We start from the raw sequence: 12,663 nt of genomic DNA, 5'->3' as shown, positions 1-12,663 counted from the left end.
GCATGGAAAAGAATAGTCAATGTGAGTTATGGAATCCCTGAAGAGAAGTGTCAGCATTAACAGGTGCCTAACTCCTAACAGAGAAGTATCAGAAAAAGAGTGGATGATGGATGGATAAAGCATAAGCATATTCAAGTGAGAAGTGAGACCTCAATGCAGCCTCAGTGTGTGGAAATTTTCTGTTACCTTGATAATCAATGAGTTATTAATGTTAATGTTGTAATAGTTGGGCTTAAGATAAAACGATGAAATGAAATCATTTCATTCTCTAAAATGTAGTGGTCTTTAAAGTGGTGACTTGACAATGAGTAATGTAAAGGAACTATTGAGTGAAATTTTGTTTTATCTCTGTTGTCCTTTTCACTTGTTTAGCACTTTTTGCTCAGCTATTTCAAATAGCTTTAAAAATATGTCATTAATATGTCAGTGAGATGTATTATATTTTGAAACTAATTTGTAACAAAAAGGCAGAAAAAGGGGGGGTCTCCTTCGTTATCATGCGTATCATAGTCCGTGTGTAAGCACACCGACGAAAGTTTTCTTTGTTTTCTGTTTGAGTTTTAGGTCGTAGAATATTATAAAAGACTCAATTTGGTATATGCTTATCTACAAATTTTTATTATATGAATTTTATCAACAGTATAGGCTGTGAAGTGTTAATGCATTTATTAAGTGCTAAATAGAGATCAGAAATTTTTCAGATTTGCTTTTCTTGTTATGACTAAGGATTCTTAGCAACATATTGTGTTTTCCCAAGATAATTGCTCTTTTGAAGTGAAACTCTACAAATCAAATCTCCATAGCAACACTGTGGATTCTTCTGCCAACCTGTGCTGTTGCAAATTTCCTTGTCAAACCGAAGGTAGTTTCACAGTTATACAAAACTAGTCTTTTTCGTGTAATTAGACTGTGGAAATAAGACCAACAGTTTTATTGATAATTTTTGCTTATAGCACCGTGTATTGTATCCTTTTTCATTTACACTGCAGGTATTTTACAGTTTTGGCTCATTTGGGGGGTAAAAAGTGTTCTGAAGTAGAATTTTAGCTAGAAGTTGTACTACATAACATGTGCTTAGTGTACGACAAACATTGAACAAACAGCTCATTGACTGAGACAACTTTAACAAGATTCTTTTAGCATGTTGAGAATTCTGTTTCTATTCTACAAATCTCTGTTCACTAGTGACATAACTGACATTTACCTGTCATGGCAATCACAAACAAAATGACCTAATTGAATCAAAATGGCATAAAAATACTTGCTTCGGCTCAGAAATATTTTCATAAAAATTAGTTAGAAGTGTTTATCTAACTCATATAAATAAAAAACTTGAATCAGCTATCATGTAAAGGTGTATATTGCAATTAGTAATGATTCTGTGGCTAAGTGTTTTTGGTGTTGGCCAATAATCCTAAAATGAGTTGCTTACTTTCTCAGTTCACAATGAATATCAGTTTTGTGGTAAGGGGAGGACATCTAGGGCATCCTTTTCACTGTCATAGAGACCTTTAGAGGAGGTGCTGCTCTCTGTACCCACGGGTGAGAGCAGGAATGGAATAACCTACACAGATGTTGCAGAGTGATTAGTGTAGCACATCTTAGCCTCCCGTGGTGCCAGACTTCCCTGAGTCCGGTGGGAAGCAGTGCCGTGCATCCACTGTGCTGCTCAGAGGCTGTTGAAGCTGAGGGGAAGCACTGTGTGTGCTTCTCTCATAGCAGAAGGAGGCAGCACTGTGGATTCTAAAAACTGTGGCTTCTGATTTCTGCTGTCAAATCAGGTGTCCCTAATGCACTGTCCATAAATTGTCTTTCACTGTCCCAAGAAGGAAATGGTACTTGCGTGGGACTGACTGGGTTGATGATGTAGCTCCGTATGAAACACTGGATGTGTGTGCCAACCTACCTTCACACCTTAAAATGAGAAGTAGATTTAATGGATGATCAAAATGCTGTTGCAGTGACTCAGTGACAGGATGTACCAGGTATGGGTACATCCTTAGGTGTGGGAAATGTCTGTATTTTTACTCATAAAATGGATGTGCCTTTGGTCATGTGGTTAGTGATGAGCTGCAGGTTGCTCAGGGGAGTGGTAGTGCTGTGCAGGCTGTCACAGCTGTCCAGTAGGCACAAGGAAGAGACTGAATAACTTGTTCTGTTTCCTACATATAGTGGGAAGTTTACCCCTTTTGATGATTGAAAGAGCTCATTTTGTGGAGTAACAGCTGGGGTTGTGATGTCTGTACTTAACATTGCCTGAAACATATACAGGTATATAAACGTCCATGTAGATGTCTATTTAATAATGCTTGTGATCAATATCTGCAAATCCTGCAAGGGGGAAGGTATGTACTGCGAGTGTGTAATAAACTGTGGGGAAAATGACTTCAGATTACTAAATCATGTTGTAGCTGGATCTAGTCAATGTTAAGTGGTGACTCTGTATTTGGAAAGCATTTTTGTCTTGATTTATAGATAGATCTTATTGAACTGGACTGGAAGTCCAAAGGAAAAACGTCTAAGCTGAGTCTTTTCCAGGCTGTAACCCATCTGCTTTTTACATATTCTTCAGTTCATCTGAGGGACAGAGATCTCATGAATATACGTATGCAGTCAACTGATGAGAAGAAACAAATCTATAAGGAACAGAGCAGTTAATAGGATAGAGACACAAACTATGATCAGGACTTTACTGGTGTGTAAATGTAATTGTTACTTCTTTCCACTAGTTTGCATTTAAGAAGAGTCATCAGCTTATTTTATCATACTTTTGATTCCACAGACAATGTTTTGAAAAAGTTATTCAACAAAATATGTCCTAATAATGTTTTCACTTAAAAGTCTTTGTACCTAGATGGTGGTGCTGTTCTTGCAGTCATTTTGACATCTTTGATTTGATCTTTCACATCAGAATCTTACATGTTTTACTCTAAGATTGTACTGTACTTGAAAAGTCTACTTTCAGACCAGTCAATTTATTTCTGATCTGATTCCGTTAAAGCTAATTGTAATAAACTCCATTGTTGCAGTTCTTTACTTTGTAGCCAAATACTTTGCATATTAGGAAGTTGGATATTTAGGCATAAAGCATTGCAGTAGCAAGAGTGGTAAAAAATGTTACCTTTTGCAAATTTTGCTCCAAGAAGACTTTTTTTTAAGGTGGTTGTAAGAAGAGGTATTGTTTAATGGACATGAGGGTTGAATTAAACCACAGAATTCTGGACTGGACATAAGCATTACATTGTTCTATGTTCCACGTAAAAGAGAAAATGAGGTCTTTTGAAGAAGTGTAGCCTGGGTAAGAGAAGAAGAGAGCATTAAACCTTTCTTCTTCAGAAAGATTTCCTAAAACAAAGTGTTACTCTGAGAAGCCTTGAGCTGATTCTGCAACTATTTTGAAACAAAGATTACATAAAGTGTTTAAAATAGCAGTAATTCAAAGTTTTTGAGTTTGGAAACATAGATGTAGAAATCAGATAATATACAGTGTGTAATTTTTCTCTCAGTATATTAAAGCACTTTTATTTGTTGAAACTGTACCTGCTGTATTCAGGCCTTCTGCAAATCTGGCTCCAGAAGTTACCAAAACAAACTAAAGACTATACTGACACTGAGGTAAATTTAGTGCCTGGAAATGTGAAAAATGGGAAGCATGGGTAATTGTGGTTTGTCATTGCTACGGCTTCTCTTTGGAACACGGTGGGATTTTTTTAAATCACGTGGTAATGTCTCCTGTACAGAATTAAGTATCCTACATCATCATGTAGTTTTTCTCCATTTGTCTGTTTTAAAGTCTTATTCTGTGTGAACATCATCACATGGATTCCCAAAGTTTGGAAAACTCTCCTTTAGGGTCTTTTTTAAATCACAACAGATAATAGCAGTAATTTCAGTGGAGATTCTTTTGATTTATGTCTCTAGAGAAAACTAAGCATTTAGATATTTATGATATCTGTTCTTTCAGCCTTTATTTTAAATACTGATGCACAGGGAAGTAGTTTGTAAACTGGGTCTTAGCCCCTGGGCTGTAGGTATTCATGTCAGCATATAGACACAGAATTGGTGTCTTGCTCCTTATATTACCCTGACATAAATTATTTTATTCCTTTTTCTTATTTTCCCTATCTTTAAGCAAAAAAAAAAAAAAAGTCTGTGATGTGAAGTGGCATTGTTTTGAAGAGACTATCAGACATTTCTCACTCTGTCATAATTTTGATACAGATAAGGATCTGTAGCATCTTTTATGCAGTGAGAAAACGTTTTCTTTTTTTCTGATCATATTTTCAGCTAAGGGATGTGTTTTTGTTCTGATAAAAAGGGAAGAGGAAATATGAACAGACGGATTCAAGTTACCAAGCAACACATTGTTTCCCAGGCAATGGAAAAAGAACTGGAGCAGGTGCTAAGTGGATTTTCTCCCTCTTGGTGTTTTTCTTTTTTTTTTTTTTTTTCCTAATTTTAAAAAATTATTGTGAGCTGATGTATGAGCTTCAGTTTGACAGACTCTTGACAAACTTCATAGAATGATAAATATTCAACTGGCTGTTGACAACTACCCGTGCAGGTGGTTTACTGTGTGACTTGAATGGTTCTTTTCTGTAGTTGTCGTAGCACGTAGTGTAGCAGCAAGGCTGTTGTGGATGTTGGTGTTGTTTGCCTCACTCCAATATTCTCATATACAATCAACTCTATTTTTCTGATTTTAATATATTCCTGTAATGATGGGTTTGGGGTCTTCTGCAGAATATGAATTTCTCAGTGAATTCTCAAATGTTTAGACATTACTCCTTACCTCTTTTCTACTGAGAACGACTGACTTGGTTGGTATATCTCAACTGACAGGCAGAGCTGTGTTGAATTGGTGGATGCTCTGAATTTCAGTTTTTGGCAGATCCAAAAATAAAATTTTTTTTTTTTTACAAGGTCAATGCAAAATAATTGTTCTATTTTTTTTGTTTGTTTGGTTTTTTTGTTTGGTTTTTTTTTGTTTGTTTGGTTTAGTTTTTTGTGTTTTGTTTTAGTGGGGTTCTTTTGGCAAGCATAAAATTCAGCTTTAGGTTAAAGAGCATGATACTTTAAATTTAACAGTTGCATTCTAATTGTTTGTTTTGAATAAGATCAAAGTCAATGGAAAATAAAAGCTGTTTCAGATATTTTTTCCCAAACATTTAATGTAAGAGTGAAAAATTCTGGTGGCTTTAGCCTTAAGTTTTTTAAAGATATTTGTTTCAATGTTTCTTACAAGTTTTTTCTTAAAAAAACAAAAAAACCCCAAAAAAACCCCAAGCCAAAATGCCTACCTGCCAAAGCACGCACAGCACCCAAAAAATTGTCCATGTTTTATGTATATCAGGACTCTCATGTCCCTCTCTGTCATATATTTGCATAGTCTAACAGCCACACAGAACACTAGGGAATGTAAGGATGAAATTTCTGTGAATATCTAGGGGAGATAATTTTGTTAACTGAGAGCTTTGGCATTCAGTTACGTGACAATGTGATAACTGTAATCTTTATAATTATGTTATAAAATAATGATGTGTAATTTTTCATCTCCAGCTCCTTGCCTCTGGGCCTGCTCTCAATCCTTCCCTTCACCACCCAGCCTGTGCTGATATTGGGTGTTGCCCCAACCCAGGGGCAGGACCTTGTCCTTGGTCTTACTGCAGTTTGAGGTTCACATGAGTGCACTCCTTCCTCTGGAACACCCCATCCCTCAGGAGCACCAGCTACACCACAGAGCTTGGTGTCATCTGCAAACTTGCTGAGGGTGCACTCGATCCTGCTGTCTGTCATTGATCAAAATATTCAATAGTATTGGTCTCAACATGGGCCCCTGAGGGACACCACAAATACCACCACAAAATTTCGTTTGCATTTAAAAAAAAATTGCTACTAAAAACCTAAGGAACTTACGCATTCAAAGTCTTATTAACTCTTATGTTTTTTAGCTTTGCTGATTAAGGCCTGATGTTTAAATATTAAATAGCCTAAACCAGCAGTAATTTTAATTGCATGTAAGTAAAACCCACCCATATTTAGAAAAGCACTTCCTGGTGAATTAGGGAACTGAAAATCAAAACCATATATTATTGTAGCTGGTGATTTCACCGAGTCTATGTGAAGAGAAGAGGCATCATAAGGGATACAAAAAAACGTAGGCTAGAAAGGTAATAAGAAAGTGGTGTATCTGTTAATAGCAAGTATGGATCTTAGTAGATACATCTATGAAACTATGCTTTTCAAAATTAAAAAAGTCCTGTGCTAATCAGTTGGAAGTATTACTGCAATGTGGGGATGTGCATCACATAGGGAATGTTTTGTGCAGTGATTGATACTTTATAATTTGATGCAAGGATTGATGCTTTATCAATGCTAAGTTTATAATAGGGATTTCTACAAAAAAAGTGAACAGCGTGTTTGAAGTTCTGTGTATATTAACACCAGCTAATGCATTCTGTAGTAAACTTAGGAGATCTGTCTAGCAAGTGTGTGAAACGTGTAGTACTTCTGGCTTGGACTTGTCGAGTGTGACTGGTTTTGGCAGTGCTTTTTTTCTTCCATTTAGGAATGAAATTCTTAATTTAAGAGTTTAAATTGTTTTCTCATCTGCATTCAGGCTGAAGAGGAGCACTGGTGCAGACTAGGAATTACAAAAAATAGCTCTGGGTGTGTGCGTAGGTTGGGAAGTGGGGAGAGCACTAAGCAGGGTATCACCCTTTGTCTTTTTGCTTTTCTAGAACAGAACTCTTCTGTTTCAGCTTGTTTAAGGGAAGTAGCTGAAGGTTAATTACATGAATATGGGAAGAACTACTGGAAAACTGTTTTCCTCTACTTAGGTGAACTGACCTATAGAACTACCACACAGAACTGTACAAATTTAATTTTTTTTTTTTTAATTATTTATGAAGAGTGGAACTGGCCCACAGCAGCATCTCTTGTGTGTTTTGGATCTTAGGATCGTATTTGGGAATCTTTGCTGTGACTTTACCCTTTTAAGCTTTGCCTGTATGCTTTTGATGGCAGGAACTAGGGAAGTCTATTCTTAGTTACACCCTAAGGTGGAATTCCATTATTACTCCATGGTTAGTGCTACACTTATTGTAAAACTGATGTGATATTGCTTTCTTTTTCAACCTCACAAAAAATTTCTTTGTCTGTTCAGGCTTCTAAATGGGAAGGAAGGAGTGGAAATAAATCACGGATTTGTTAGATAAGGGTTTTTTAAACACCATGGATTACACGAAGGATTTTTTATAATAAGGATTTTACATTATAAGAATTTGAAGATGTGATTTTCATAAAACAGTCTTCTAAAAAAAAATAAATGCTGCACCCAGAAACAAAAGCCCCAAAATCTTGGTTTATACCTCCCGACAATGTTTCATTCATGTGTCTTACTGCAAATTAAGTGACTCCTTTTAGTGCAGCTGGGTTATTAATAAATGTCTATTTAAACATTTACTTTTAAAAAATTGGCATGCTTTTCCATGAAGTTTTAAAGCTTCATATGCACTGCAAAGTTTTTTAGCCAGGATGTTTCCAGAGTATATATGCTTTGCAGAAGTGTAAGCAGCAATTGGAACTTCTATTTTCTGATCCTAACCAACTCCCCTTGAAAACAAATTTATTGGTTCCTTTACTTGCATGCACTCATGGGGTTTGTTACGGGTTCTTAAATAAAATTAGGATGGTGAAAAGGAGAAAACTAAAGTTTCTTTTTCTGACGATGTGTGAAGCAGTAACTTTTCCCTTTTCCTAATTTTGGAGAGGTAATTTTGGTAAGAGGAAAAGAGATCAATGATACTGGGCAAAAAAAAGAAACGGTCCTCTAGACATTTTGTTCCTCCTAAAAAGAAAGGAAATAAATTTTCAAGAATTCTGGTGAAAGTGGACTTTCAGTAGCTCCTTTCAGGAAACGTTCTGTGTGCTTTCAATTACAAACTAAATTGTCCCACATGCATTTCAAGCTCCATATACAAATCACCTTTTCACTTGAAACTTTTTCTTTGTGGTCTCTTGCCAGAGGACATTTCCAGTATGACAACACACGTGGTTGCTTAAGGTGTTTTTGACATACAAGTCAAAGAAAAGCTGAGTTTCTTAACGCTCAGATTGTTTTTCCTTATAGTCTGTCTTTAGGCATGTTGGTAAAACGTGTTGTAAGACCTTCTTACATGCATGAATTCTGGAATAAATGGAAGTGCGATCATTGTAAAGGAATTTTTTGGCTAGTGATTCAATGGGGTGGCTTTAATATGTGTAAAAACTCCTGCTTTCTCCCTCCTACCCTTTTTTACACCTCCAAGTTTTTTGATGTAGGCGAGGAGTTGTGTCAGATCATTGCTGAACAGCAATGCTGAGGCCAATGAGATTATTGCTGGACTTGTCCACAGGGATGGACTACTGATCTTTTATAGTTTGGTCATGGTGCCTAATTCACACAACTCCTTCTGTATTCATCAAAACTCATATTTGCCTGTTTATTAAAAATAGTAATAAATGGAGAGAGAATTAGGCATGCATCAGAGTATTTTGCTTAACTGTGAGAATTTAATAAATTTAAATACACCTAATTTACAGAGGAATTCTCTGTAGTGCAGAGCTTGTATAACTATCAGCTCTTTATAATTTTTCATTTCATGTCCTTGTATCCAGATTTTCATTTCTTTAAACTGTAAAATTTGCTGGGATTTGACAAAATTTCTTTAACAGGTTCTCATGGAGTTCAAATACCTGTGGTAGTGAGTTTTTAAAAGACAATCAATGGCAAGATGATTTTTTGAATTCTTTCCAGTAACAGGGCTTCTTTTTCCTGCACACTGGAGCCAGACAGAGAAATTTTGTGTTGTCAGTTTATGGTTTCCAGAAAGATAAAGGGTTTGATCAGGATTTCTTAAATCTCCTTTCATCTAAATTACTATGAGACCATTTTGGCTGGGGGTAGATGTGGAGAGTTAGAAAACAGAAAAAAACAGATTAATTCCTATATGTTACGTTTTTCTAGTATTCTGGTTAAATAGAATTTGACCAGTCTTTTTGATATTTTTGGCTAAAGAAACACTACTGTTTAGACACTTTAGGTAAGTGGCTGTGCTTTTACTTAAATGGTTGATTGAAATATTAATGTACTGCTGATTTAAATTTTAAAGTTCAGACAAGCTGATCAAGTAGAAGCAATCCCAAGGCTTTCTTTTCCAGGAGAATGGAACTGATCTACTTTGAGGTGTTTGAAAGAACCAGCAGCTCCTCTGGTTGCCCACTGATTTACAGACTTGAACATTTTGCCTGTGAATGCAGAAATCTACATTTACTGATCCAATGGTTTTTCATGCCCATTTTTAGGTTCCCTTAGGTGGAGTTGCTGCCTTCTTTAGTTGTATGGTTCCTGCCATCTTCAATCATTTATCTTTTCTTCTTCCAGTGGTTATTTGATTCTAATGGTTGTGTTCGTATTATGTCTTTATTTTTTAGAAATCTTGAGTTTTGTGTTAATTTTTAAAAGTCTTCTAGTTTATGGTTTCATTTTCCTTCTGCTTTTTAATCAGGAGAAACTTATCAGCTGAAATGCACACACTCATACCCTCTCTAAATTGCCTATTTTTCTGAAATAGTCCTTTTCTTTCTAGCACTTTGTGCCCTGCTATTTTAGGCAGTTTTATGTAAAGATAGAATCTTGAACTACGTCAGCTGCATTGATATAGTCTTTTATTTTAGAGTTTCAGCCCAATCTCATCCAACCAGAACAGCACATATCACTGATGTCTTAAGAATCTTAATGAAATACATCAGAAACAGAGTAAAAGGAGTATCAGCTTGCAGCACCCTGACTTTCCTGCAGCCAGGTGGTGAAGTGTCTTTTAATAAAGCTGGGATAAAAATACAGTTTTATTTGGGTAATTAGTATTAGGTTCAGATTAGACTATATAGTTCAGATTTTCAATAATGCCCAAACCTTACATTTTATCAGTTTTTGAATAACAAAACAGAACATCTCTTCCACCAATATTTTAGGATTATGCAATGTTAACTATCTGTTCTTTGTTTTTTTTGCCTTTTTTTTTTTTTGGTTGTCGTTTGCTTTTTTTGTGTTTAAATTAGTGCTAAAACTGTGTGCTGAAGTTACTTCTGAGGCCAGAACAAGATGCTAATCTAATCCTGTGGAAGGAGAAAGCAATGGCCAAGTTTGGGTTGAGGCTTATTTTAGTCTAAAAGAAAAGAATGTTAAAGTAAATTTAACGTGAAGAGGAAGATCTGATTACCTGTCGATTTTGTGTGGGTGTGTTAATCACCTTGACAACTAAGCATCACCATGAAATACTATATGTGGGCATTTGGTTACATAGAATTATAATAATTTGCATGTGCAAAGTGGTTACTTAAAATTACTACTAATTGCAGATGTTATATAGGAATACAATGAAAGTGTAATTTTATAAATGAGTGCATCTCTTAGAGATTATTAGTGTAGATTTGGTGGTTGCAAAGGTGATGACACAAGTACTTTATCATGGATATAAGTATCATGAGTTCCAATCAATAAAATTCAGGTTAAAAGAAACTATCTCTGATACTTTTTTTTTAGTTTTTTTGTTTGGTTGGTTGGTTTGGTTTGGGTTTTTTTTGGTGTGTTTTTTTTTCTTTCTGTTTTTTTTTTTTTTTCATTTTTATTAGGCTCCTTGGGCTTTTTATTAAAAGAAATTGAAAAAGAGAAAACAGCATCACTCCAAAAATGATGTAATGGATAAAAATCTGGTTTCCTTAGGCTATGAGGAATTCATGAAATCTTCAGAATATCTCTTGCTTAGCTGTTCAGACAAATTTGAAACCCTCCAGATGACCTCAGATAGTAAAACGATCAGTGTAAGGTATCATGCACATTAAGGGTATCCTTAAATTAGTACCCCAGAAGTAGATCCCTGAATCAAGTACCCCAAAAGAAAAAGCACAAACATAGAACAACATAAATTCAAGGACTGAGCCTTGTGGGAGCCTCCAAACGTTTGAATCTGATTGGAAGAAAACCCACACAAAATAATAAAATGGGAGTAAGTTTCTGATCTTCTCCAGAATCCTAAAGTCTGCTTCATTTTACCATCAGGGATAGAGAAGAAAAGCTTTTAAGTCAGCCAGCATCAGATTGATTCATAAAGCAAACAGGAAAAGTATTATGAGGGAAGGCTTCATGCTCTGATAGACATCTCGGAATACGCATCTTTGGCAGTCTATTCATCTTTGGCTAAGGGGGTGGAAACTCTGGTTTGTCTCCCTGGGTAGTGTGTGGAATCCTGTTTATATTCCAACTCAGTTTATGTGGCCTTGGGGAGCAAAGTCTGGTCTTAGAATTAACTGTAATTTTTGCTGATCAGATAGTGGTATGACTGGCCAACTATTTTTCCATGACTTTCGTAGAACTGTATGAAAAATCCATGGCATACTCTTATTTTTTAAAACATTGCTGTAGTGAAGGTACTTGTTTCATCTAAGACGAACAGCTGGTGGTGATTGAGAGATTCCTTGTGTAGGTGATGTGTGAAGATTTCTTTCTTTTTAGAATGTAGAGAGTTAGTTGTATTAAAAAAATAAAAACAAGGAAAAAGGGCCAATCAGAGATAGTTTTCCATAAATGCCAAAGCATTTTGAAAGTGCATAAAAGCAAAATTAGAAGTTCACTGTTGTTATCTGTTAGAGGTAGTTTAAATATACATATATATGCCTGCAATATATTTAACCTTATAAAAAGGCATGCAGACTTACTTAGCTTTAGGTATACTAACTTGTCTCTTTCAGTCATTTTAATATATAAGACCACACATTTTTTGAATCTATTTTATAAAGATGTTTATTAGCAGTAGATTTTAGTTTAATAACATACAGTAAATCACTCCTACTACTTAGTCTTTAAGAGCAATTGTGTCTCAGTCATGGGTAAGCAATATGTTTGTTGCTAAGCAGAACAAGAAACTGATTGATAGTTTGTGATACAAAAAATTGTGACTTTTAAACTTAGGTTTAAAGGTAGGCAGGATCTAGAAATGTGCTCGGGTAGGCTGAGTGGGGACAGGATAATATATGTGCACAATCCATAGTTGATTATAATTTTGGTAGTCTATCAATTTGGTAGTCTATCAATTGATTGTCAAATTGTATGTGGTTTGCTTCATTCAAAAAAAGGTGATTTGAGAGATGGGAATAAAGATAATTAGGACTCACTGTGTTATGTTTTTTGATGATTTCTACCCTGCTGCCTCACCCCTCCCCTTAGCTTGAATTTGTGAGGATGAGCTGGGAGAGGCATAATTTGGAACACAATAGCTCAGGTTCTAAACCCAGCTAATGCCTTTGTGGTGAATGACCTTGGCTTCTTGGCCTCAGGCATAAATATATTTTTTGCAGTTACAAGGTTAGTTCAAGTGTGTGTGTTGAGCACCGGGGTAGGAAGAAGTGAGAGATAAAGACATTGAGGATGGCAGTCCTGACTTTGGAGCAGAACAACTCCAAAAGAATAGAAAGTGGACTATATCTGTCCTTGTTTCAGTTTTTTTAATGATAAACTTTTCAGATGGTTTATGTGTGGGGAATAAGCATCACCAAATTCTCAAATGGCAATGTTTTGTTACACCTTTACATTTTTCTGTGTAGTTATGTGACTTCTTAATTGAG

The 12,663-nt window shown here is 35.6% G+C and overlaps 1 protein-coding gene across 9 annotated transcripts in view; it reads left to right on the top strand.

The window, feature by feature from the left end:
• ERC2 (ELKS/RAB6-interacting/CAST family member 2) overlaps positions 1–12,663 on the top strand; it is a 433,721-nt gene that overhangs the window by 79,490 nt on the left and 341,568 nt on the right. The window lies entirely within an intron of this gene.

Source organism: Corapipo altera, unplaced genomic scaffold (genome assembly GCF_003945725.1).
Source record: "Corapipo altera isolate COAL_440 unplaced genomic scaffold, ASM394572v1 55, whole genome shotgun sequence".
In the NCBI taxonomy this organism is placed as follows: domain Eukaryota; kingdom Metazoa; phylum Chordata; class Aves; order Passeriformes; family Pipridae; genus Corapipo; species Corapipo altera.
Note: the sequence above shows the minus strand (reverse complement) of the source record. Positions and strands in the feature narration are given on the sequence as shown.